We start from the raw sequence: 26,180 nt of genomic DNA, 5'->3' as shown, positions 1-26,180 counted from the left end.
ATTATTATTGTGACCCTAGCAGTTAGAAACTACAGACAGAAACCCCTTTGGTCTCTGACAACTGAGTGTGGAACACGTCTTTGCTTTTTAACAATTGAATATTATGGAAATAATGTGCATGTAGGAGTAATCCAGGCTGATTTAAATATTCTAGATTTTGTAGTACACTTTACTGAGTAATTCTGATAAGACACAAACTCAAGCGGGACCACATTCTGGCACCAGATTACTTTTCCTTATTTGGTAAGCATGTGCAGTATTCGGTACGAAGGTGGGTTGGATTCCCAAATTATGATTATTATTATTATTGAGTGTGTGTGCATATGTGTAACCTTGGCTGATTTTCCTGGCTGTGACGGGGATGTTATTCTTTATCAGATGATTATGATAAGACGATAACTCCTGCTAGACTGATATTCAGCACCAGATAACATTTTGTTTTTGGGTAAACATGTATAGTAATGAGTACAAAGGTTGGTTGGATCATCAAAATGATTATCACTATTAGCTTGTCACCCTCCGCAGCATAACGGTTAGTGTTATTAGGTGCCGTTATCGAACGCCCAAGTTCGATTTCCGGTACTGCCAGAAATTTCAGAATAGCAGGAGGGCTGGTATGTGGTTCAAATGGTGCATGCAGCTCACCTGCATTGGGGGTGTGCCTGAAAAGAGCTGCACCACCTCAGGATAAGCACACGAGTTTACTTATTATTAGTGTTTGTTTTCGGCACTTAATAGTTGGACTGTCGGGCTGAGTAGTTTAGACGGTTAAGGCACTAGTCTTCTAACCCCAACTTGGCAGGTTCCATTCTGGTTCAGCCTGATGGTATTTGTAGGTGTTCAAATACGTCAGCCTAGTGTCGGTAGATTTACTGGCATGTAAAAGGAAACTTGCAGGACAAAATTCTAGCACGTCAGCGTCTTCGAAAACTGTCTGACGTGGGGATTGCAATTTCAGCACTTAGCAAATTAATTGCCAAGCTGAGTAGCACAGACAGTCAAAGTGCTGCTCTTTTCTTTCTTAGTGTGCATATATGTTAAGTATTCGGCATGAAAGAAGCCTGGATCTTCAAAATTACAATTATTATTGTACTGGGCGGTACACCTCCACGCCGCTAATTCAAATATTGTGCCTGTTGAAACTCCTCTACAGGAGAAAGCCTGAATTTTAACAAACTGAATTAACCCAACGGTTTCTCGGAAGATGTCACCCCTGTAAATTTGGTAATTTTGGAGTGATCTGAAATGTGTCTATTTCGAATTGTGTTTGTTTTGCCCTGTACCAAGAAGTGTGGACATTCTCTTCTAGATGTCTCTTCAGAGAAAAGACTACGATTTTGCACTCTGGTGTGAAGTGATGGAACTGTTATTTGAAGAAACCTTCTATCCATAAGTTTGTTCTTTGTTAAATTTCTTTCTTTCAGTTTTTGGGTTGGCAACATTGATCTCTGTTTCCGCCAGTTTTGAATTCAGCCAATCCCGAATTTTCTAAATTAATTTTCCTCCAATCCTAGGTTTCTTGTTCAAGTTGTGTGTAACTTTTGATGTTAGTCAATAAAGGGAAGGGGTGTGGCGCTTTTATTTCATGAAAGGTCTCGAAGCTTCGTTGTGGGTATAAAACTGCTGAGGTTCATGGCTCGTGGGCACTCCATCGACATCTTGCTTAGTGTGTGAATATGTAGCAGGGGGCGGGTAGGCCTCTTTCTTCGGGCAGCAGTTCATCAACAAGGTAATGGCCGTTTAATAACTTTATTTCTTGCTAGCTCAGCAGTTTAACCCATGGGGCAGGTTCGAAACTTTTCTCACGTAACCTACCTTTAAAATGTAAAAGGCATTTGATAAAATTCCGTCTCTTTAACTACAAATTGGGATAGAGAGTGCCTAACCCTCTCAAGCTCCCACTCATATTGTTTTGAGGTGACTACGTTTTCATTACCGATTTTCTTCTTTTCTTAATGTAATAAAGTTTTCTTATGCGAGTCACCTCATTGGTATGGGATTAGCCCTTGTGTAAAAGGCAAAGTGCCACTTAGGATTTTATGAAGTGTCATTCAGGAGTGCAAGTATTCGCCTCCATCCATTTGGTATTGTGGGCCATGAAATTAACCGGTTCTTTTCTGATTAGGCCCGGTAGATTGGGTACTAGTTACCCCTGCTTCTTGTGTGTAAGTTGTGCCGTCAGGGCAAAATTCAGCGTCGAGTTGGGTACGCCTTGTATAGGCATGAAAACGGGAGAGCATTGTAGCTCTTTCTTGTATCATTAGGGTAAGGTGTGCCTCGACAAGGTTTGAGTATGCCATTGTGAGAGCATGTGCTCTTTGATCAGGGGATTTCTGTCCCACCAATAAGTGTATGTGGGTAAAGTTGAGCTTGGAGCTCATGATATATTAACCTAGGGCATGAAGCCCAGCGATTGTTATTCCACTAGATTGCAAATTCTTTACCAGTTCATGCTACTTGTACCTGTTAAACTGTTACTTGTTGTTTTCGAGACAGAAAATATAACCCTTTATTAGTTTTTAATTAATTTTAATTTTGGTAGTTAGACCCATTCACCAGCCCGCACCTTCTTTCACCTCTGCTGATCCACCAAACCACGGTAACAATTATTATTTGCGAACTTTTCAGATGTTGGAGTGTAGTTAGTAAGACTTAAAGTGAACATTGTTATTATCCCCACTTCGAAAGAAAGTCGAACTAGAGGTGATGCGATTGAGCACAAGGTCTTTAATGTACAGTCATTTAGTTAGCATGCATGCTTGTTTCCCATATAAAGGACCCGTGGTTGGATGCCTAGTTGGGTCGGCAATGTATTTAATTTCTTGTATCTCGAAGGATGAGTGTCTTTGAATTTAATGCACAAACATTTATTTACTATGACAGCCAGCAGTCCAAGAGGAAAAGTGCCGAATTCAATTCCCAGTTGGGGTGGGATTATTTAATTTATCGCAGCTCAAACATCATGTGTTTTGAATTAAATGGATACTTTCAATGCACAGTTATTTCCTTAGCATGATACTCAGCAGTGAAAAAGGGAAGAGCCCTGGGTTCCATTCCAGTCATGTGGAGCGTGAATCCTTTTTTGATACTGAACACAATGTTTTATTCCCTAAATGATGTCAACAATATTGTAAGCTATATAAGTCATGTAGAATTCAAATCTATAAGCTCGAAATGTTACAAAAAAGAGTACAGAGTTCCAAACACTAAAAACCAACAGTGAGTTATGCTGCAGCTAACATGCGTGCATCTCTGACTCTCCAGCTGCTCAGCTTCAAGAACTTGTAGTAGATTATTATAGGTATGCCCCTACGAATAATGCACATATATTTTATCCTTCACCATCTCCCTAGTCCCATACAGCCATCCTGTCCCAATTTGGCTCTGAGCCCTACACCATATTTCATTCCATTTAGCCCTTCTGCCCTTTAGCCATTTAGCCCTTTTGCAGTTTCTCAGCTCCATGAACTAAGGCCACATTTCAATGTTATGGCCCTATGAATAAATCATATATATTAAGCCTTATGCCATTTCCCTAGCCTAATAAAGCAATTGTGTAACCGCCATCTTGTTCCGAGAACAGATCCAAAAGCCACTGGACCTTGCCTCAACTTGTATGGACAGGTTAAGCCTGGGATCGAAACTGAAAGTCGAGTCTGTAATGTCCTTGTAAGGTTAAGATGGACATTAAATTCGTGCATGTTACCTTAAACTAGCACTCATGACCCTATTCACATTGGCAGTTGTGTTTAGCCAGGACTCTTGGGCATCAAACTTGAGTCTGTAAAGCTGACACCATTGTAAGGTTAAGCCTAGGGTTGAATCCATGCCATGTGAAGTTAGGCATAAAGATGAATCTGCCCCTGTTAGGTTAAGCATGCACTCTTAAGACAGCACATTCTGTGTGGCGGAGGCATGTCACAGGGGCGTATGGTGGCAGTGGCCGACAAACCTGTGAATAGTATGTACTAGTATCTTCTTCCTTCAGTGTTACTTAAACCATGTTCCATACCTTCCAAGGACAGTGAAGAATATCTTCAAAGTATTATATACTTATATTGTAAAACATTTCTGTGTGTTGATTTTCAATTCAAAAAGACTTTAATATTTAACAACATCAGGAAGACTTAATTTCTGTAATTCTCATGATTTATGAGCAGTTACGTTTTAAAATAAATGTAGTCTCCTGTTGTACTTTGTTTCACTAACCAGTCGTGTTCCCATTTCCCCCAAACTACTCTGCACCCAATTGGTGAACACAGGGAATCCAGAGGTGGACCGTTTGTATTAGCATATCACTGAAACTCCAGGTTACAGTTAAAAGTCACTATTTTTAAGAACTTGCAGGATTACTGTCTTCAGTGATAATCCTAACAGTTTCCATTGCATTTGGTCTGGTCCAACCCAAGCAGTTCCTTGTCAGATGACCACATGGATGGGGATGTCATCGTATGTACCGAGTAGTACAAGCTGCGAGGCCGCGGTCTGCATTGTGGCGTCGCAGTCTCCTCACAGAGGTTGCAGCCGTGGGTGCGAGGATTCTCTTTGGCTGCCATTCAACAGCCGGCTCAGAACTGGCACGGACCAGGGGAATCGGACTGTCTAATTAAAATAAAGCATTGCGATGGCCCAAGCGGGTGTTGACGCAATGTGATTTCTGCCCAGTGCTCTGAATGTCAATGTGAAGAAATTCAAGCAAGCGCAGGTAAACGGCGGGAATAACTATGACTCTCTTGAGGTGTCGGGCATGTAAGTCCTAGTATCCAAGATGAAGCATACGTTATTTGCTCATCGTTTGAGATGTCAGGCATATAAGACCTAGTATCCGAGACGAAACCTCTGGGGCAGCTCGAGTATCTCCCCGTTACCTGCAATGGGTGTGTGTCTTCAGCACTTATTGGCCGAAGTGGTCAATGGTCAGGGCAGGCACAATGTGCCTTGTCATCTGCACAAGCCTGTTGCTGGAAAGTCACCCCAACTCCCTACCTGTGGGTCCGGTCCTTGAGCAAGACCACCCGGGCGTGGATAAAATCCCATTCATTGCTCGGGATGAACTAAACAGGAGGGTAAACACCCAGTCATGGGGAAGGGCTCTTTGAGGCTAATCCCTCCTTAGAGTGGAGAGAATGATTGCGTGCAATCAAATGAGTCCTAAAAGGGCCTCGGATTCGGTCGCGTCAGGTCCTATGCACCGTCTAAGTAGGCAGGGGACCATCGATGACAACCAGGGTGATCCACCAGTCTACGTCGATGTTCCCTTCAAGATAACTGATTGTTCCGTTTGTCTCCGTGAGATGAAGGGAACATATAAGGATCTGAGCATCGATGATTATGTGGCTCATCTTAAAACTATGCTTCCTTGAAGATTTTATTTTGTTGCACGTCTTGCCTGAAGATGTATGTTGGTAAGCATGCCGCTCAGACCCATATTCCCAAGTGCACGGGCCCGCCCAAACCCTTGACACTATCATACGCATGTTCAGCGTGTACGATGGAATTTGCTATGCAAAGAGGTCTGTCCCAACACGAGCGCCATACTCATCCGGCCCTCAGAAATTTGAGGCGTAAGGATCCCGTACCCAGCACAAAGCCCCGCCTTGCCGCAGGTAGTGGGAAAGAGAGCAAGTTCACTGCTAAGGAACTTGTGAAAATGTACACACTCTAGCAGGATCAAAGAGGGAACCCGGATTCAAACAGACTCATATTTGAGTCGTTGGGAACTAAGACCAAAAAGCAAATAAGTGATAAGCATTGTCAGCCCGCCTATCAAAGGGCTAGGGATTATTTCCTTCTTAGAAATCAGGCCATCCCTCCAGTCACTTGGGGGGAACGCACGAGCGCAGCCAGTCGCCATGCACTAGCACCCGGACGGGCGTTCAACCTATCACTTCGCCAGGAGGGAGGGATGTACAGACTCCCATTGTGTCCCCATTGGGGATGATCAAGGCGAAGGACCATCTCAGCACGTTCCAGTAATAGCTACCATCTGGGGTGGAAGAGAATCAGGGTTGTCACGATTTTGTTGTCATAGGGGAGCCTTTTACACCCCCTATGGATTTGACGAGTGTCCATGTTGAAGATGAACCCCAGATCTCCGTTGAGGATCCTCGCCCCTGGTTAGAGGCATCTTGGTAGAAGATGCTTCTAGATCAGATTAAGGAAGGGGACCTTAAATCTGGTCCGTGACTGCCGGGAGCACGGGAACCAACATATCTGCTGAGAGAGGTGGCCGGCGGTGTGAATATCACACAGGAAATTGTAGAAACTGTATACACCGCGGTCATCGAATTCCTCTCAAATGAAGGTAAGCAGAATGATCCCATCCAGGATGGAGCTTCTTCCCGTAATAGGAAGAAAAAGAAATCCACCACGAAAAAGGTGCAAGTTAAAAGATAATTATGATACCTGATCTCTACCACAACAACATTTCTCTCTGCACTTTATCGACTTGGTTCTGATAGAGGTCGACCCCTGAACATTTACAGCAATAACGGCACAAACTTCTTTGGAGCAGCTACAGAAATCAAGGCCTTTCTGAAAAAACAACCCTCAGAAAATCAAGTTCTAGAATATACTGACTTAACCCATTCAATATAGAAGGGAACAGTAGTTGAATTAAGGAATGGATGAAAAGGATGCACAAAAAGGACAGGGAAATAATGAGAAAGAGGAAAGAAAATATTCTGTTTAATGTGCCTTAAGAACTTAAAATGTCAGAGCCCACTAAGAAGGAGCATTTTAAAGAAATTATTCTCAGATATCGTGCATTCTAGAGCCCATAGACATGGTTCTATATATAACATAGAATCTAACCTGTATTCCAAGTTTCTAAATTAATTCAACATCTGAGCAAAGTACTTACTTTGAGAGAACGTACATTCAGATTTTGAGCTATTTTATCCCTCGTATGCCATAGGCAAATCTGCTGCTTTCCTTAACACACATAATATCTACCAGCACATTGTGGATGTGAGGATAACCCAGAATAATCACACCTGTGTTGATGTTTTGTTTAGCAGACCGGTGTATCCAGTCTCAAAAACACCAATGAAAGATTTGTGATTTAACTTCTTCTACACGAATTATGGTACGAGTAATAACTTTTAACATGTGGTGCTAATGGTGTTGCAGTAGTGTTGGAGGATTTTAGTTTTGTTTACATACAATGAGCCAACCATCCTCTATTATAACCAGAGAGGAAAAATAGAAGAAGTGCAACCCCTAAACCAAAGTAATATTGATAGTGACAGTAAAAAGTACAGACTAATCCAACCCCAACCTTAAGATCCTAAGAGTTGGCAGCTTTTTTAGAGCGTTCTGGTGCATTCTCAGACAAAGAAGCAAAACAGAGTCATACTACGCCTAGATGCTCATTCAGCAATTGGTGACTGCTGGTGTTAATACTCAGGGAGCACAGAGAAAATTATGCCCCTTCCAAACTTATTCAGCTATTAAGGTTTAATTTTTGAGCTCTATCAAGTTATCTGGAATGAGACTTACAAGTGATGCAGTTGTTGTTCCTTCAAGCCAGGCTGGTTCCTCTTTGATCTTTATTTCCAGGTCCATTTTGCACTGCAACTTAAGTATTTAGAAGGTACTAGGGTCGTTGATCACTGCCAATGACCTTACACTGAAATATAAGCCAGAAAAGTATATAACATTATTGATGTAATTGCTACTTATGTTGTTTGTCAACAGACTAAGCAACAAGCTTTCAATTTTACATGACTGTCAATATTAATCATACCGAAAAACACAAAATTGTACATGACTCTTGATATTGTGATCTTACCCAGAGAACCTCCGTTTTCTATGACTGATACTTCGATCAACGCTAAGGACCTCCAGTTTTACATGACTTCTAAAACAGTGATCACTTCCATAGGAAATATAAGTTAACATATCGGTCGATATCAAGATCTTAGTCAAAGGACCTCTAATAACACATGACTCCTTATATCATATAAATAACTGTATAACATACAGTTCTATACAGAACTGAAACCACAACAAGATGACCTTTCTTGTTCAAAATCCAACGTACATCGCTTGTGATTGAAATGAACAAAACTTCTTGAAAATTCAGTGACTATTCCGTTGGTATATCACTCTGATCACCTAGGTTTATATCTTGGATTCTTCCTATCATTTTTAACCTTTGCAATAAGCTTCAAAACTAACTGAACAAGTTCACAGTTTTGTCAGATTTGTTCTATAATTTTCCTTCCCGGGATCAAATTCTCTCAAATAATTCTGCTCTCATCAAGCTGAATCACTACCTCTTTATTTGAGACATATATTATCAATCTGATTTTCAGGAACTTCTGATAACACGGCCTTTCAAAGGCTTCCATACTGTTTTTCTTGGCACCAGTTATTGTCTATGTTTCACTTCCATATGTTGTCGCACCCCATACTCAGTGTAAACATAATTTCTAAATTTTTCAATCCGTTGAACCTGAAGAACGGATTGAGAATAGATGGGAATTTAGGCTGGATTCAGTGATGATATTTATCGATATTGAGAAGGCATATGTCAGTGTACCATGGCAGGTGATCTCGGATGCATTGATAAAAAAGAAGGCCGATAGAGCAGAAGAAACAAGTACAAAAGCCATGAAAGAAAAGAGGGTAAGTATTATGAATACTATGATAGGACGAACAAAATGGTTCAAAGTAGAAACAGGACTTCAAAAAGGATGTGTTTATCCCCTCTAATCTTCATTACGGTCATGGATGTAATCCACAAAAGTATACAATAAAAAGTGGCAACCAAGGACCCATCTTTGCAGATGAGACAGTAATATGTGGAGAAGATGAAATGGAAGCACAAGAACAAGATACTGTATGGAATCAGGAGATAGAGGAATATGGAATGAAAATAAGTGTGGAAAAGTGTATGATAGTAGTGGTGACGAGATGTAATAGAGAAGTTTTTTTTTTGCTACTTGCTTTACGTCACATTGACGCAGATAGGTCTTATGGTGACGATGGGACAGGAAAGGGCTGGGAGTGGGAAGGAAGCGGCTGTGGCCTTAATTAATTGCCTGGTGTGAAAATGGGAAACCACGGAAAACCATTTTCAGGGCTGCCGACAGTGCGGTTCGAACCTACTATCTCCCGAATACTGGATACTGGCCGCACTTAAGTGACTGCAGCTATCGAGCTCAGTAATAATAGGGAAGGAAGTGGGAATATTGAAGTAAAGGAAGACAATTATAAGTTGAGGAATGCTTCAAGTATTCGGGGAGAATAATTGCAGAAGATGGGAAAATACATTACAAAATTCGATAGAGAATTGAACAAGCCAATGAGTTTTACCAATGTGTGAGATGTATAGTCTGTAACTGGGATGTCCCAACGGAATGCAAGAAAATTTTGCACCCAATGTATTACACACGAATTTTGACGTATGCATCAGGCACATGGACAAGAACACATGATGAAAGCAGAATGCAAGAGGCCAAGGTGAAATTCCTTACAGAAATAAAAGGGAGGGCATGAAGCGATAAAGTCAGAAACATAGAAATCAGGGAGAGAATTGGATCACCTGAACTGAAAGGCAAGATAGAGACCCGTAAGCTGAAATAGTATGGACACATGATGAGAATGGTTGGGAATAGAGTTCCAAAGTAAGTATATACCGGGAAAGTCATAGGAGAAAGACATCGGGAAATGCCCAGAAAGGGGTGAATGGATACGGTAAGGAGAGTACAGAGAAGAGAGGAGTAAAAGTAGAAAAAATATTCAGGAAGATAGGGAGTGGTTGAAAGAGAAAAACTGAAGAGTTTCTTGATTCACATTTCAACCCAGTAGACTGGAAATGGAAAATGAAGAAAATTCTGTTGAGATGAAGACAAAAATGTATCCAATACTGCTATAGCTCATTTCATCGAACAATGCCACCAACCTTTACTTAAGTGTCCTTTCTTTTTTTTTTTCGGTTCATGTCATATCTAATGACACAAACAAGTGGTGCTTACCAGAGCGTCCCTAGAAGGGAGTTCCATGCCAAACAATTGGTTTAAATGTTTAGCAGTTTTTATTGTTCCCCAGGTGGTACAAAAATTGTCCATATTGAATACCTCGAGTAATGCTTCAGAGAATACATTTCAACCAATAGCAGTGTTCATTAGCCACTTTGTGATATTTTACTGTAAATGTTAACATACTGCACTAACAATTAATACTATAATTTCTCCTACAGGTAATACAAGCTTCGTACCCGTGGCTAATTGAGTCAATCCTTACGCATTGCCAATACTGCAATGTACCATGTTTACTTGTTCTGACCATCGCATGTTATTCTATTAATATGTTATTGGCTTTACTTTCAAGCAACTACCTTTTACAGTTTCCACAGCCAGAATTTCTTCCTGAAGATTGTTCTTCCATTCCTGCTAGCAGTTTAATGCTGCACTAACAACTCCAAAGGAAATGGATAAGATTAGGTACACATCAGAATTAATTAAGGTTAATTAATGATAAAATGGGGAAACCACGGAAACGTTTTTCAGGGCTGCAGATCCTAGGATTCGACCCCATGCAAACTAACCGCCACTCGCCCCTGAAAATCTTTTACAAACCAATAAATCAGAGAGGCAGGCAACTGTTACCTAAATCATCACGAATAAATACCGGATATAGCTGCTGTGGGGTAATGATGTGATACAGAAGAATCTCCATAACAACACTGATATAACAAGATACAGATATCCTAAATGGAAACCTCTCAAGATTTTGAACCCTACTACCATATATTGCAGGATACAGTGTAAAGAACAACTTAACATTCACAGCGTCACTATAAAATTGCACAGAAAGGTAAATAACACAGCAAAACAATCATTAAAATTCATCTGCATTGCTCTTCAGAAAATAATCCTCATTCCACTAATTTAGGATATACGATATATTGCTACTTGACACAACTTGCAGGCACATTCAACGCAAAGGCTGGGAGTTTTCTAAAAAGCAAGCTAGTTATATGCAAATTAATTTTTAATGCTTAATTTAAAATAAAATTTAAGAAAATTAATAACATTAAGTATTATAAATATGCAGAATGCTGAAACTGAGAAAGATTGTTATTAACGTATTCTCGAGATCTATACATTTAGCAAATGAAAATTATTGAACTTGAATATTACCGACAATATGTTAGAGGTGTAAAATGATAGAAAACAATCTTCAATGAAGCAAATCCGTAACTCACTTAACGGAAGAAGCTGTACGATTGGCTAATACGCTCCTTACATAACAATATGCAAGCCACTTCGAAACAAAACTGGATATTTGAATGTTGTTTAATCACTTAAAACAACCCTTAACAAACTCTAGAAGAACAAATGTGATTCGTAACAGTCAGTTGAACAGGCTGAAGGTGGAAAGGGTGTATTACTAGTGACAACTACAGAGTAGGAGACACTTACTGAAAAGAGCAGTTTCTATTTATGTTTGTGCTTAGTAGTGACATACTGTAACAGTAAATTTGGTACTTCGGTAGAGATGAGACGCAGGGCGTGTACCAGTCGCTGAAGTGCACACGGAAGGAGAGGGTTTGTTTAAATGAAATCTTAAAAACTTTTGTTTCAGAGTTTATTAAAAAATTGAAATTAATATCACCTATGTACAGCGTATACAGTCGAAAACGTTCCTCGTCCTATGGCTGGCGATGTCCTTGGATTCCGGCAGCTCTATTTTCCATAGCAGCGAACCACCATTCGTCCCCCGATGGAAGTTCTAGAAGATCTATTCGGTGCTTTAAAGATCCAAGGCGTCGAGGTAGTCCTTGTAAATGGTGAACATGAATGAACATCGTTCAGCTCTGGGGCGAGCTAGTGCAAAGGCTGCTTCTGCACAGATGATAGAGTGTTTATAAATGCTTTCAACAAAGCCCAAACACAAATGTCTCGGTGAAATGTCACTTAACTTTATCACGTGTCAAGTGAAAGAAACATTCACAAAATAAAGTCCACTCGGAACTGATTGTCAAGTTTAAAGTTACTGAAAGTTTGTTGCACCTATTACAACGTGAAGTAATGTCACATTACTTAGTTCATTGAAGCACTGTTCAATTTAAATGAAATAAAGATGTTCCGCTCGTGAATCAAACTCGTTCACGTGTTGAAACCAAAAGACGAAATTAACTGAGTACTGACAGTCCTTGGTTTGACTGTCTATAAACTAAATGTGCGCAGAATTGAAATACACTGTTCATTAGAATAGAAATGCACTGTTCATTAATAGAAATGCGCTGTTCACACCTACACAGTTCATGACCTAAAATGTCGACACAGTTTACGGATTGGTAAATTAAATTTGGATTCAAACACAGTTTATAACTTAAAGTATCGAGTCCTCGGCAAGGAGCAACCAGTTTTAAGTCCATAAAATTTCAATTTCGAACACTCGAAAATGTTTGCAGGTCTTGGACACTCGTATAGAGTAACAGTCAATAAATAATGTCCAGACGATACACAATTCACCTCACGTCCTATCGGAGTAAAAGGTTGTCACAATATAAGGAAATCTGAATAAGTCCACATTCAACGTGACTATATTAAAGTCCACGAACTTGAAACTTAGCAACGGCTTCACGCTCGATTACCGCACCCGCGAACTGACGGTGCGAATACGACAGTCTAGTGTGCTTATAGAAATCCCGGCCACAAACTGGTATCACATTCTGCAGCGCACTGCTGCTCACTATAACAAGCTGTAACACACACTGATCTGCTGAGCGAAGCAGCACGTATTTATATTTGATCCGAAACTCGTAGAACATTCTAAATCAATCCAGGCTTCGTAGTGCAGCGAGGCATGCTGTGACGTCACCCGCTCACTACGTCACACGCGCGCAGCTGTTGCTCGCTGCCTAGTCAGTTCTTCGTAAGCGGTCCGGAGCATAACACGTAAGTTTAAGATTTTCATGACGGGGACTTAGTCTGTACCGCCGTTACCGGTACATCTCCCCCTCCTCCTGGGGAAAAGAAAATTCGATAGGATTTTCTTTTAATGATATTCTCTCCTGAAATATTTCTTTAGGTTGGCTGCATTGTAAATACCCTCGATGCTTCCATCCAATTTATTAATTTTGTATGCCCCGTTCTCGAGAACCTCTGCAATCCTATATGGTCCTACATAAAGTGGGCAAAACTTTGCATAAATGCGAAGTTCGGGATGTGAAACAGCTGGTTTTCTTATCAAAACATAATCATTGACCCTAAGTGGTTGTCGAAACGCGCGGTTTCGGTATCGGTTCTCTCTGATTCTAGCAGCGTGTCTGAGCTTCTCCCTTGTTGCGTCCACGCGAGTCTGATGAGTAATTGCTGGATCTGGAGGTGATGGTAGTACTTGGTCCCATGGCCTGTCAGGCATGACATCTCTATGTACAGTCATGGGAATGTCCTGCGTAGACTCATGAACAGTTGAATTTACACATTGCTGCATCACGGGTAAGACTTCGATCCATTTCCAGTGTTGAGTTCTGCAATACAAACGGCAAAACCTTGCAATCTCGCGCATGATTCTCTCAGCGGGATTAGCCTCTGGGTGTCGAATAGAATTCATAATGTGTCTTATACCGAGTCCTTCAAGTACTGTTTGGAACTCCATAGATGTAAATTGGGGTCCATGATCGGTGAGTAGGAACTCCGGTTTTCCCATCTCTGGAATATTGTTTTCGAAAATGAAGCCTGTGAATTTCCTGCTATCCTCTGCCAATAAGATGTGAAAATAAGATGACGTCATGTCCATAGTAGAGAAGAGTTTCATGCCTCTAAATTTCCGGATGACATCCCTGAGTGAAGGTGGGTGGTCATGTTCCAATACAAGTCTGTCATTGAGCATGCGCGCGTCTAGGCACAAACGCAGACTGCCATTCGGTTTTTTTACAATAGCCAAGGGGTTTAGATACGGAGTGACACATTTAGAAATGATACCATTATTTTCCATTTCCTTTATCACAGTCCTGGCTTCTTCTCGGTACTTCTCAGGAACTGGATAGGGCCGTTTTTTATAAGGAGAGGTGTCCTTGACGTTCAATTGGTATTCAAAATCTCTAATAATGCCTGGTTTGTCATCAAAAACTTCAGGGAATTTCTCAAATATTTGTCGAGTTGCTTCTGCCACACGGGAATCGAACTCTGGGCTTTCAGCCGCACTGGTGAGAAATATGAAGTGATCACGACCTTCGTCGAACACATCCTCAACAATGGGCACTTCCTGGCCCTCGACGGGTCCCTCTTGACCGGGTCTACCCTCTTCGCAATTTATTTCATCGGCAGGCAAAGCATCGCTCCTCTTGCCTCCGGTTTCTATGAATGGGGTACCCAGACCTTGGCACTTCAAATTATTACAGTCTACCAGCTGCAACTCTACAGAGTCGATATTAAAAAATCGTATGACGTTGGCAGGATAATCAATGATTCCCCCATACTTGGCTAGGAAATCTGACCCTAGGATGACGTTGAATTTCATTGGCGAAATAACTAGGAATATATGCTCGAACTGGACACCTTCAATGTCAAATGTAACAAAAGCTTGAAATTTACATTTGATATGCCTGTCCGGTACTATCCCTTTAATTTTAATCTGTGCGACGGGTATCAATAACATGTCTTCTCCTCCCTTCAACATTTCAATTAACCTCTCAGACATTAACGAAGCTTGAGCTCCAGAATCGATTAAGGCAGTTACATAAAGGGTATCCAAAGTAATATTAATAACTGGAAGGCTTCGTTGGAACTTCGGTGTTGTAGGAGTGGGATCTTCATACAAGAGATCTGAGTCATCCAAGTACCAGTAATTAATATTAGTGACACAAATTATTTCCCCTCCACTACGGTTTTCAGGCAATCTTATTGTTGTGTTGTCGAAGTTTTTTTTTTATTGCGCCTGTCGATTCGAGGTCGGTCGCAGGCGTCGTGTTCTGTCTTCTGGCATGCTCTTGATATTCTAAAGAGGTAGCGCCAGGTAATCCTTCATCCCGGTTTCGATTCTGGATATATTCGCGAGTTTCTCTCCATCTTCTTTCGATCTCGGCTCTCGGCGAATCTCTATCTCGAGTAAGTGACTCGGTAGGTTTCTTCCACGTTTGATTACGTCTATAAGGCGCACTTTGCCTGTATGGACGTCTCCTGAATCGTCGGAAATGAGATAACGGATCTCTCCGTGGTTCTACTTCCTCACGGGGTTCGGGATTCGATCTCGGCGGGTTGTTAACTTCGACATGGTTAGCTGTAACCTCTTTCGTCTTAGTAACCCTAGGTAGATTTTGTGTATGTGCAGTGTCAAGTTTCCTTAATAAATCATCAAGTTGTTCTAGGTCTTGAACATTGGCTGCCACAAGAATTTCTTGTACATGCGCCGGAAATTGTAAAGTTATTACCTGTATTAACTCCTGTTCTGGCAAAGGAGGATCAAAGAATTGCATCTTCTTTAATTGGGAAATGACAAAATCAGAATATCGGGAAGAATTAATAGCTGTGTTGTATCTCCTAGAGTATAATTGTAACTTAATCAAATGCTGAATTTCCGAATTCCAAAACCTCTTCAACAAGGCTTCCTTGAATTCATCATAGGTTTTAATGTTAAATTTAAATGCTGTGTACCAATTTAGTGCTTTCCCTTCCAATAATCTAGAAGCTATCCTCAATTGATGATCGGATCGTACTTTATTCTCTTGAAAGTACTCTTCAATATTGAGAAGGAATTCTTTCGCTGTGTACTCTTCCTTTCCGGAAAATTTTGCAGGTTTATCGTCTGATAATTTTAAAACAGTGGACATGCTAGAAGTATCTCCGCTAGACCCTTGACACTGGTGTGTAGACACCTCCTTCTCCACCTGAGAGATTCTATTATCAATCGTCTCTATTTTTCCTTGCAATTCGACCTTGATAGTCTTAACTTGCCCACGGATGGAGTTTTCCACGCTCTGGACTTCCTTTTCGAGGTCCTGCTTCACTTCATTTACATCGCGGCCTATGCGGATGATTTGAGTATGTGCGCTATCTAATTGGTTTTTTACATGCTTATCTGTTTCCTCCTGCCTTGTTTTAAGTAAATTGACTTCATTACTTATTTTCTGAAAGTTAGTCTTAAAAGATTCATGGATGTTATCCTGAATAGAGGCTATTTTTGCTTGTGCCTGTGATAACTGACCATGAGATTCTTTAAATTCTGCCTTTAAGCTTTCAACTTCCTTAATCAATTGATGTGAGGTGGGAAAAGAAGCTTTTAAGTCTTCAACTATTTGTAGTTTAAGGTCCTGTTTTACTGTTTCTAAGTCATGGGTAAGGCGTTCGTTTATTTCCGTAAACATGGAATTAATCTTCGCATTAGTTTCTGAGAATCGTTTTTCAGTCTCGGAACGAGCTTTAGTAAGCCTATTTTCCAAATTAGCATTAACTTCGGTAAACTTGGTATTAATTATTTTAGTTACTTGTGTGATACGACTTTCTAAGTTGGCTGTAGTTGCGGTACTGGTCTCATTGATACGAGTGTTAATCCCATTAATACGAGATTCTAAAGTGGTACCTAATTGAGCAGTTGCAGCATTGGCCTCATCAATACGAGTGTTAATCTCAGTAATACGAGATCCTAAAGTAGTACCTAATTGAGCAGTTACGGCATTGGCCTCGTTAATACGAGCTTGTAAATCAGCACCTACTTGAGCATGCGATTTGGTGATGTGTTCATTTAAGCTAATCTTAAGAGCTTCAATAGCAGCTAAAATGTTTTCCATTTTGATGGTAATGTATTTAAACCAAGCAACAAGAAAATCATAAATCACTTGAAAAGAATTCAGATATCACCATTATTGTCCAATGGTTAAAAGTTCATGTTCGAAGTCATTCAAACATTCTCAAAAAGAAAAACCTCCAAAACATTTAACACACAAAAATGATCCCATATCATTGATAATACTTCTTATTAGTGAGAAGTTAAATCTTATTAGGAAGTTCACTGTAATGTTAATAGTTATTCCACATAAAGCACTGGAAATGTATCTGAATTAAATTACTAAGTCACACGATTTTAGTGCGATTTTGTCTCTCACTGCACTTCTTAATTTATTACTAGTACTTCAAAATTGAGCCTAGAATGGTTAAGTGTCAATTTAATGTCTACTGCACTCATAATTAAGTTCTGATATTGCTGAAGCGCTAATTTCTAATTTTTCTGCACTGCAAATCGGCCCCGATACGACTGGGGCGCCAATTTCTACCCCTCTCCTCTGTAACAGTAAATTTGGTACTTCGGTAGAGATGAGACGCAGGGCGTGTACCAGTCGCTGAAGTGCACACAGAAGGAGAGGGTTTGTTTAAATGAAATCTTAAAAACTTTTGTTTCAGAGTTTATTAAAAAATTGAAATTAATATCACCTCTGTACAGCGTATACAGTCGAAAACGTTCCTCGTCCTATGGCTAGCGATGTCCTTGGATTCCGGCAGCTCTATTTTCCATAGCAGCGAACCACCATTCGTCCCCCGATGGAAGTTCTAGAAGATCTATTCGGTGCTTTGAAGATCCAAGGCGTCGAGGTAGTCCTTGTAAATGGTGAACATGAATGAACATCGTTCAGCTCTGGGGCGAGCTAGTGCAAAGGCTGCTTCTGCACAGATGATAGAGTGTTTATAAATGCTTTCAACAAAGCCCAAACACAAATGTCTCGGTGAAATGTCACTTAACTTTATCACGTGTCAAGTGAAAGAAACATTCACAAAATAAAGTCCACTCGGAACTGATTGTCAAGTTTAAAGTTACTGAAAGTTTGTTGCACCTATTACAACGTGAAGTAATGTCACATTACTTAGTTCATTGAAGCACTGTTCAATTTAAATGAAATAAAGATGTTCCGCTCGTGAATCAAACTCGTTCACGTGTTGAAACCAAAAGACGAAATTAACTGAGTACTGACAGTCCTTGGTTTGACTGTCTATAAACTAAATGTGCGCAGAATTGAAATACACTGTTCATTAGAATAGAAATGCACTGTTCATTAATAGAAATGCGCTGTTCACACCTACACAGTTCATGACCTAAAATGTCGACACAGTTTACGGATTGGTAAATTAAATTTGGATTCAAACACAGTTTATAACTTAAAGTATCGAGTCCTCGGCAAGGAGCAATCAGTTTTAAGTCCATAAAATTTCAATTTCGAACACTCGAAAATGTTTGCAGGTCTTGGACACTCGTATAGAGTAACAGTCAATAAATAATGTCCAGACGATACACAATTCTCCTCACGTCCTATCGGAGTAAAAGGTTGTCACAATATAAGGAAATCTGAATAAGTCCACATTCAACGTGACTATATTAAAGTCCACGAACTTGAAACTTAGCAGCGGCTTCACGCTCGATTACCGCACCCGCGAACTGACGGTGCGAATACGACAGTCTAGTGTGCTTATAGAAATCCCGGCCACAAACTGGTATCACATTCTGCAGCGCACTGCTGCTCACTATAACAAGCTGTAACACACACTGATCTGCTGAGCGAAGCAGCACGTATTTATATTTGATCCGAAACTCGTAGAACATTCTAAATCAATCCAGGCTTCGTAGTGCAGCGAGGCATGCTGTGACGTCACCCGCTCACTACGTCACACGCGCGCAGCTGTTGCTCGCTGCCTAGTCAGTTCTTCGTAAGCGGTCCGGAGCATAACACGTAAGTTTAAGATTTTCATGACGGGGACTTAGTCTGTACCGCCGTTACCGGTACAATACGGTACCGGTTTTGTAATTAGGAAACGTATTAATGTGGCTTAAAATTATTGTAGTGTACTGTACAGTACTATACGAGTAATATCTTATTAGAAATATGTGTCCTTACTTTATTATTGTAGACTTTTTGTGTAGTATAGTAGAGATATCTGTAGAAACAATCTTACCAAAATGCTGTTGTTCCAATTAGGAGAGGCTTAACTGCAGTATAGAATTGTGTAATTTTTGTGTATTCCTTTCGGTATTCAGTAATTAACAGTAGTTTTCATCTGTTAGGGTGTTGTAGGATACACATCGAATACGACTAAGTAGTATTATAGTGTAGTAGTATATTAAGTACCTAATTGTTGTGTGATCTTTGAGTACTATCCTAGACAATATTTTTTTCTTTTTTTTGCACAAAACAAGTTATTTATATTTCCGTTCCTTTTCAGCTTTTCTGTAATGAATGGGTAAAGAATGCAAGTGTATGTACTGTGGGTGTGGTGTGGGATTGAGAGGTATGAGAGAGGAGTTGGAGAGTTTGAGGGAGATAATTAGGATTCTCACAGAAGACAGGAAGGAAGATAGGACTCCCTCAAACAACGAACAGGTTACAGTAAGTGTACAAGAGGTAGAGGAAGGAAAGGAGGGAACTGTAGAAGATGGGTGTTCTAATGTTTTAAGGGGGAGATTGCAGGCTAAGGGCTCTATTCAGGATAAGAACTCAGCACAGGTGTCTATGAGAAATCAGTACAAGCCACTGCAGGTAGAGCAACGGATGGAAGATGAGGAACAGGGGACTGTTGCTGAGATGTGTGGAAGTAGGAGGAAGGGGAAAGGTAGGAAAGGAAAATGTAGAGTAGAAAATAGGAAAAGACAGGTGAAACAGGGCCATAGAAGGGAGAAAAGGGAGGGGGAAGTAGCTTCTGCAGCTATCAGGAAAGATAGGGCTGACCAGGAGGGGAGGGGATCAAAGGAGGTGGTCAAGGGGGATTCCATTTTTAGCCACATGGGGAAAGTGTGTGGAGAAAAGGGAACCAAGGTAGAATGTTATCCAGAAATTAGGTTGAGGCAGATGCAGAGAAAAGTAGAAGAGAAGAAAAAAGGGAAAGTAGAAGGTGGTCATTTTTCACTTGGTACCAACAACGTAAGGCAAGCTAATATAAGTACCAACATATTTGGAGATGTGTGGGACCTGGTAAATGCTGCGTGGGTGAAGTTTAAGAAAGCAGAGATTGTTATCAGTGGAATACTGTGTAGGAGGGATACTGATTGGAGAGTGATCGGGGTTTTAAATGAGACTATGGAGTGTGTATGTGGGGAAACTGGGAATTAAATTTCTAGATCTTAATGGGTGGATAGGAGGTAGGGATCTGCATTCAGATGGCCTTCAATTAAATCGCAGTGGTACGTATAAGTTAGGAAATTTGTTTAGAAGTGTAATAGGGAGGTACGTTCAGGAAAATGGTGTTGTCTACGGAATGGTGATGAGGGTACAGAGATTCAGAAATCAAGTAGGGATGAAATAAAATTGTTAGTGTTGAACTGTAGAAGTATTGTAAAGAAAGGAAGAGAATTAAGTAACTTAATAGATATATATTTACCAGATGTTGTAATATGAGTTGAATCATGGCTGAGAAATTATGTAATGGATGCAGAAATTTTCTCACAGAACAGGAGTGTGTGATAAATTTCATTGTTAATCCATATTGAAGACACTGAATAGAGGATGCTACAGGGTTTATTTTTTCACCTATTCAATACATATACATTTTTATACATTAAGGAATTTATTATTAATTCCATTTGACTGATGATGCCCTCATTGAAGGGCAAAACATGTCTCAAATGGAATTAATAATAAATTCCTAATTGTTTAAAAATGTATATGTATTGAATAGGTGACACAATAAACCCTTTAGCATCCTACATACAGGAGTGTGTATTTTAGAGATAGGATAGGATTTATTCTGATGATAGAAGAATTTGTAAGCTACAAAAAAAGTTGAACATGAGAAACATGAAATTCTAGGTGTAAGGCTCATTTCAAAAGATAATAGGCAACCTGATGTCTTTGGAGTGTACATACTGGGAAAGGATAGTGCTGACCCAAATTCAGAATTATTTGATAAGATAATCAGCTATTTTGGAAAAGACATGGAAAGGAATGTGATTGCAGTGGGAGATCTTAATTTACCAAATGTCAATTGGAAGGAAGTGGGAATAACAGGAAGCATGACCAATGACCAAAGCAGACCAGATGGTCTGGAGACACACCGATGTCAAAACAGTTTCGTCCGGGAGCTGACTTCTTTCTCACAAAACACTGTTGATCGCAACTGTCAGCTCACTACATTAGCTTTACTACACCTTGATTCAGTCTCACTTACTGTATTACCATCCTGGAGGAACACACAACAAATATACTTAAAATTTTCTACCTGTTCCAGCTTTGTATCACCAATCTGACATTCAATTCTGTTGACTTTCTTACCTACTGACATAAATTTAGTCTTGGAGAGGCTAATTGTCATTCCGTACTCATTACGCCTATTTTCAAGTTCGAAGACATTAGACTGCAGGCTTTCGGCACAATCTACCATTAAGACGAAGTCGTCAGCAGAGGCCAGACTCCTTACTAAATTTCCAACTGCCTGAATCACTCCCTGCCAATTTATACCTTCCATCAGATGATCCACGTAAACTACGAAGGGCAAAGGTGGAAGATTACAGCCTTGTCTAACCCCTGTAAATATCCTGAACCAAGAACTCATTCTACCATCAATTCTCACTGCGGCCTAATTGTCACCATGAATGCCTTTGATTGATTTTAATAATGTACCCTTAATATCATCCCCCCACTAGAGTGAACATCATTTCCCTCATATGCTTTCTGTAGGTCTACGAAATATAAGCACAACTGTTCATTCAAATCGTAACATTTTACATTTACCTGGCACGTACTGAAAATCGGACCTTGACAGCCCCTCCGTGCTCAGTAAACACACTGGTTCCCTTCCAACGTCCTCTCAACCACTGATCACACCCTCCCTTCCAAGATGCCAGCGAATACCTTGCTTGGTATAGTATACAATTAGATACCTCGATAGTTGTTGCAATCCTTCCTGTTCCCTTGCTTATAGATAGGTGCAGTTACTGCTCCTCTCTGATCTGAAGGTACCTTACCAACACTCCATTCTAATCTTACTACTTTATGAAGCCATTTCATCCCTGCCTTCCCACTATACTTCACCATCTCAGGTCTAATTTCATCTATTCCTGCTGCTTTATGACAATGGAGTTTATTTACCATCCTTTCAACTTCCTCAAGCGTAATTTCACCAGCATCACTTTCTTCCTGCACATGAGCTTGGTTGTTCGCGACACCACCAGGGTGATTTCCTTTTACAATGGGAAGATTTTCAAAATATTCCCTCCACCTGTCCAGTGGTTCGCTGGGATCTATTATGAGTTCACCCTTATTACCCAAAGCACAGCTCATTTCCTGTTTTCTTTCATTCCCATGATTCTTTATTACTATCCAGAAAGGTTTCGCTGCTGCTTGACATAGCCTTTCCAGGTTATTACCAAAATCTTCCCATGGTTTCTTTTTGGATTCAGCAACTATTTATATCGCTCTGTTTAATTAATCTACGTACAATTCCCTGTCTGCATCGGCCTTGTTTGGAGCCATTTCTGGTAAGCCTTCTTTTTGCGTTTACAAGCTGCTGCCACCTCATCATTCCACCGAGATGTTAGCTTTTCTCCACCTTTACACATACCGTAGTCATTCCTAGGCATTCCCTTGGTGTTTCTATTACAGCATCCCTGTATGCCACCTATTCTCTTTCTATATCCTGAACCTGCTTACTGTCCACTGTTCAAAACTTCTCAATAATCATATCCATGTACTTCTGTCTAATTTCCTCGTCCTGGAGATTTTCTACTCTTATTCGTTTGCAGATAGATTTCACTTTCTCTGTCCTAGGCCTAGAGATACTTAGTTCACTACACATCAGATAGTGGTCTGTATCACCGAAAAATCCCCGAAAAATCATACATTCCTAACAGAATTCCTGAATTTAATGTCGGTTGAGATACGGTCTATTTTATGGATCTGGTATCCGTAGCCCCCATGTGAAAAGCCTCATGCTTAAGGAATGTATTCGTAACTGCTAAACACAAACTAGCACAGAAGTCCAACAAACGCTTCCCATTCCCGTTAGCTTCCACTTATTCCCTACATTTACCAATCACCCTTTCGAATACATCAGTTCTGTTTGCAACTCTCGCATTGGTATCGCCCATCAGCACCTTCCTCATCCTTGCTGTTGACCCTGACTACGATATCATTCGATGTTTCATAAAACTTGTGAACTTCATCCTCATCTGAACCGTCACACGGTGAATACACTCAGACAATTCTCGTTCTAATTCCTCCAACTGCCAAATATATACACATCGTTCGCTCATTTACGTGCCTAAAAGAAACCATGCTGCGTATAATAGTATTCCTCATTAACATTCCTGCCACATACTGTGCCCTTCCCTCTTTAACACCAGTCAAGTACCCTTTACAATCTCCTGTCCCTTCCTCGTTATCTCTTCTTGCCCGAATATCAGTTACCCCTGGTACATCCGGATGCGTCCTCTTTGCTGAAGCACCCAGTTCTACTTTCTTTATTCGAATAGCCCCATTAACAGTGATAGTTCACCATCGATTTCCATTTCGTTCGCCAAGTCGTTTCCAAGGAGTCCATCGCCTGTTAATGGGAGTGGGACTCCATTACTCCCATAGGTCCGAGGTTTGCTTTAAACGTTCTGAACTCGGTAAATACATGAAGCAGGATGCTACCCTACTTATACATAGTCCAAGTGAGGATCTCTCCTCTAACGGGTTAGGGACCACCGGTGGATTTTGTAGTCTTAGCCACCTGAGCACAAGAAGGGCCATTGCACAGAATATGTCCGAGAACCCATTCCCGTGCCATAGCAAGTGGTATCCCGACCCTCAGGACCGCTTACTAGCCCACTCAGCCGCTGCCCATGGTTCCCGAATAAGAACGTGACTACCGAGCTCGATAGCTGCAGTCGCTTAAGTGCGGCCAGTATCCAGTAATCGGGAGATCTTGGGTTCGAGCCCCACTGTCGGCAGCCCTGAATATGGTTTTCCGTGGTTTCCCATTTTCACACCAGGCAAATACCGGGGCTGTACCTTAATTAAGGCCACGGCCGCTTCCTTCCACTTCCTAGGCCTTTCCTATCCCATCGTCGCCATAAGCCGTATCTGTGTTGGCGCGACGTAAAACAAATAGCAAAAAAAAGAACGTGACTACAGTAACCCACACCATTAACCGACAATTATTATTATTATTATTATTATTATTATTATTATTTCGGGGATATCCATGGAGCAGAAAGAGGCTAAAGACGGTGCCGGGGTGAATGGTTCTATCTACAATATCAAAATTAATTTAAAACTTGAACTGAAGGTTATATTTCTTTAGAATTTCTATCCTGATATGCTTTACTTTGTCCATTGTGGCAACCCGTAATTGCGGGAATATATATAACAGGTACAATTAGCAATCTCGAAACAGGACTAGGAAAATCCAATATTAGAGATTTTTAGGGATTCTGGGCTTCAAGCCCCTAATGTTACAATTCTAGATATACCGGATCCAGTTTACAATTTTAATTCAAACAAGGAATCATTTACTGAAGGGCAGAAATCCCCTAATTCAAGAGCGCTTGCTCCCAAAATACAATATCTTGCCTTCCACAGGCACACATTACTCTTACTAAGAGGCAACACGCTCACAGTTCCTTCTAGCCTGCTCAAGGCAACACGCTCACAGCTCCTTCTAGCCTGCTCAAGGCAACACGCTCTCAGCTCCTTCTAGCCTGCTCAAGGCAACACGCTCTCAGTTCCTTCTAGCCTGCTCAAGGCAACACGCTCTCAGCTCCTTCTAGCCTGCTCAAGGCAACACGCTCTCAGCTCCTTCTAGCCTGCTCAAGGCAACACGCTCTCAGCTCCTTCTAGCCTGCTCAAGGCAACACGCTCACAGTTCCTTCTAGCCTGCTCAAGGCAACAGGCTCTCAGTTCCTTTTAGCCTGCTCAAGGCAACACGCTCTCAGTTCCTTTTAGCCTGCTCAAGGCAACACGCTCTCAGCTCCTTCTAGCCTGCTCAAGGCAACACGCTCTCAGTTCCTTCTAGCCTGCTCAAGGCAACACGCTCACAGCTCCTTCTAGCCTGCTCAAGGCAACACGCTCTCAGTTCCTTTTAGCCTGCTCAAGGCAACACGCTCTCAGTTCCTTTTAGCCTGCTCAAGGCAACACGCTCTCAGTTCCTTCTAGCCTGCTCAAGGCAACACGCTCTCAGTTCCTTCTAGCCTGCTCAAGGCAACACGCTCTCAGTTCCTTCTAGCCTGCTCAAGGCAACACGCTCTCAGTTCCTTCTAGCCTGCTCAAGGCAACACGCTCTCAGTTCCTTCTAGCCTGCTCAAGGCAACACGCTCTCAGTTCCTTCTAGCCTGCTCAAGGCAACACGCTCACAGCTCCTTCTAGCCTGCTCAAGGCAACACGCTCACAGCTCCTTCTAGCCTGCTCAAGGCAACACGCTCTCAGTTCTCTCAGTTCCTTCTAGCCTGCTCAAGGCAACACGCTCTCAGTTCCTTCTAGCCTGCTCAAGGCAACACGCTCACAGCTCCTCCTAGCCTGCTCAAGGCAACACGCTCACAGCTCCTTCTAGCCTGCTCAAGGCAACACGCTCTCAGTTCCTTCTAGCCTGCTCTAGGCAACAGGCTCTCAGTTCCTTCTAGCCTGCTCAAGGCAACACGCTCTCAGTTCCTTCTAGCCTGCTCTAGGCAACAGGCTCACAGTTCCTTCTAGCCTGCTCAAGGCAACACGCTCTCAGTTCCTTCTAGCCTGCTCAAGGCAACACGCTCTCAGTTCCTTCTAGCCTGCTCAAGGCAACAGGCTCTCAGTTCCTTCTAGCCTGCTCAAGGCAACACGCTCTCAGTTCCTTCTAGCCTGCTCAAGGCAACACGCTCTCAGTTCCTTCTAGCCTGCTCAAGGCAACACGCTCTCAGTTCCTTCTAGCCTGCTCAAGGCAACACGCTCTCAGTTCCTTCTAGCCTGCTCAAGGCAACACGCTCTCAGTTCCTTCTAGCCTGCTCAAGGCAACACGCTCTCAGTTCCTTCTAGCCTGCTCAAGGCAACACGCTCTCAGCTCCTTCTAGCCTGCTCAAGGCAACAGGCTCTCAGTTCCTTCTAGCCTGCTCAAGGCAACACGCTCTCAGTTCCTTCTAGCCTGCTCAAGGCAACACGCTCACAGTTCCTTCTAGCCTGCTCAAGGCAACACGCTCTCAGTTCCTTCTAGCCTGCTCAAGGCAACACGCTCTCAGTTCCTTCTAGCCTGCTCAAGGCAACAGGCTCTCAGTTCCTTCTAGCCTGCTCAAGGCAA

Source organism: Anabrus simplex, chromosome X, assembly GCF_040414725.1.
Source record: "Anabrus simplex isolate iqAnaSimp1 chromosome X, ASM4041472v1, whole genome shotgun sequence".
NCBI lineage: Eukaryota > Metazoa > Arthropoda > Insecta > Orthoptera > Tettigoniidae > Anabrus > Anabrus simplex.
Note: the sequence above shows the minus strand (reverse complement) of the source record.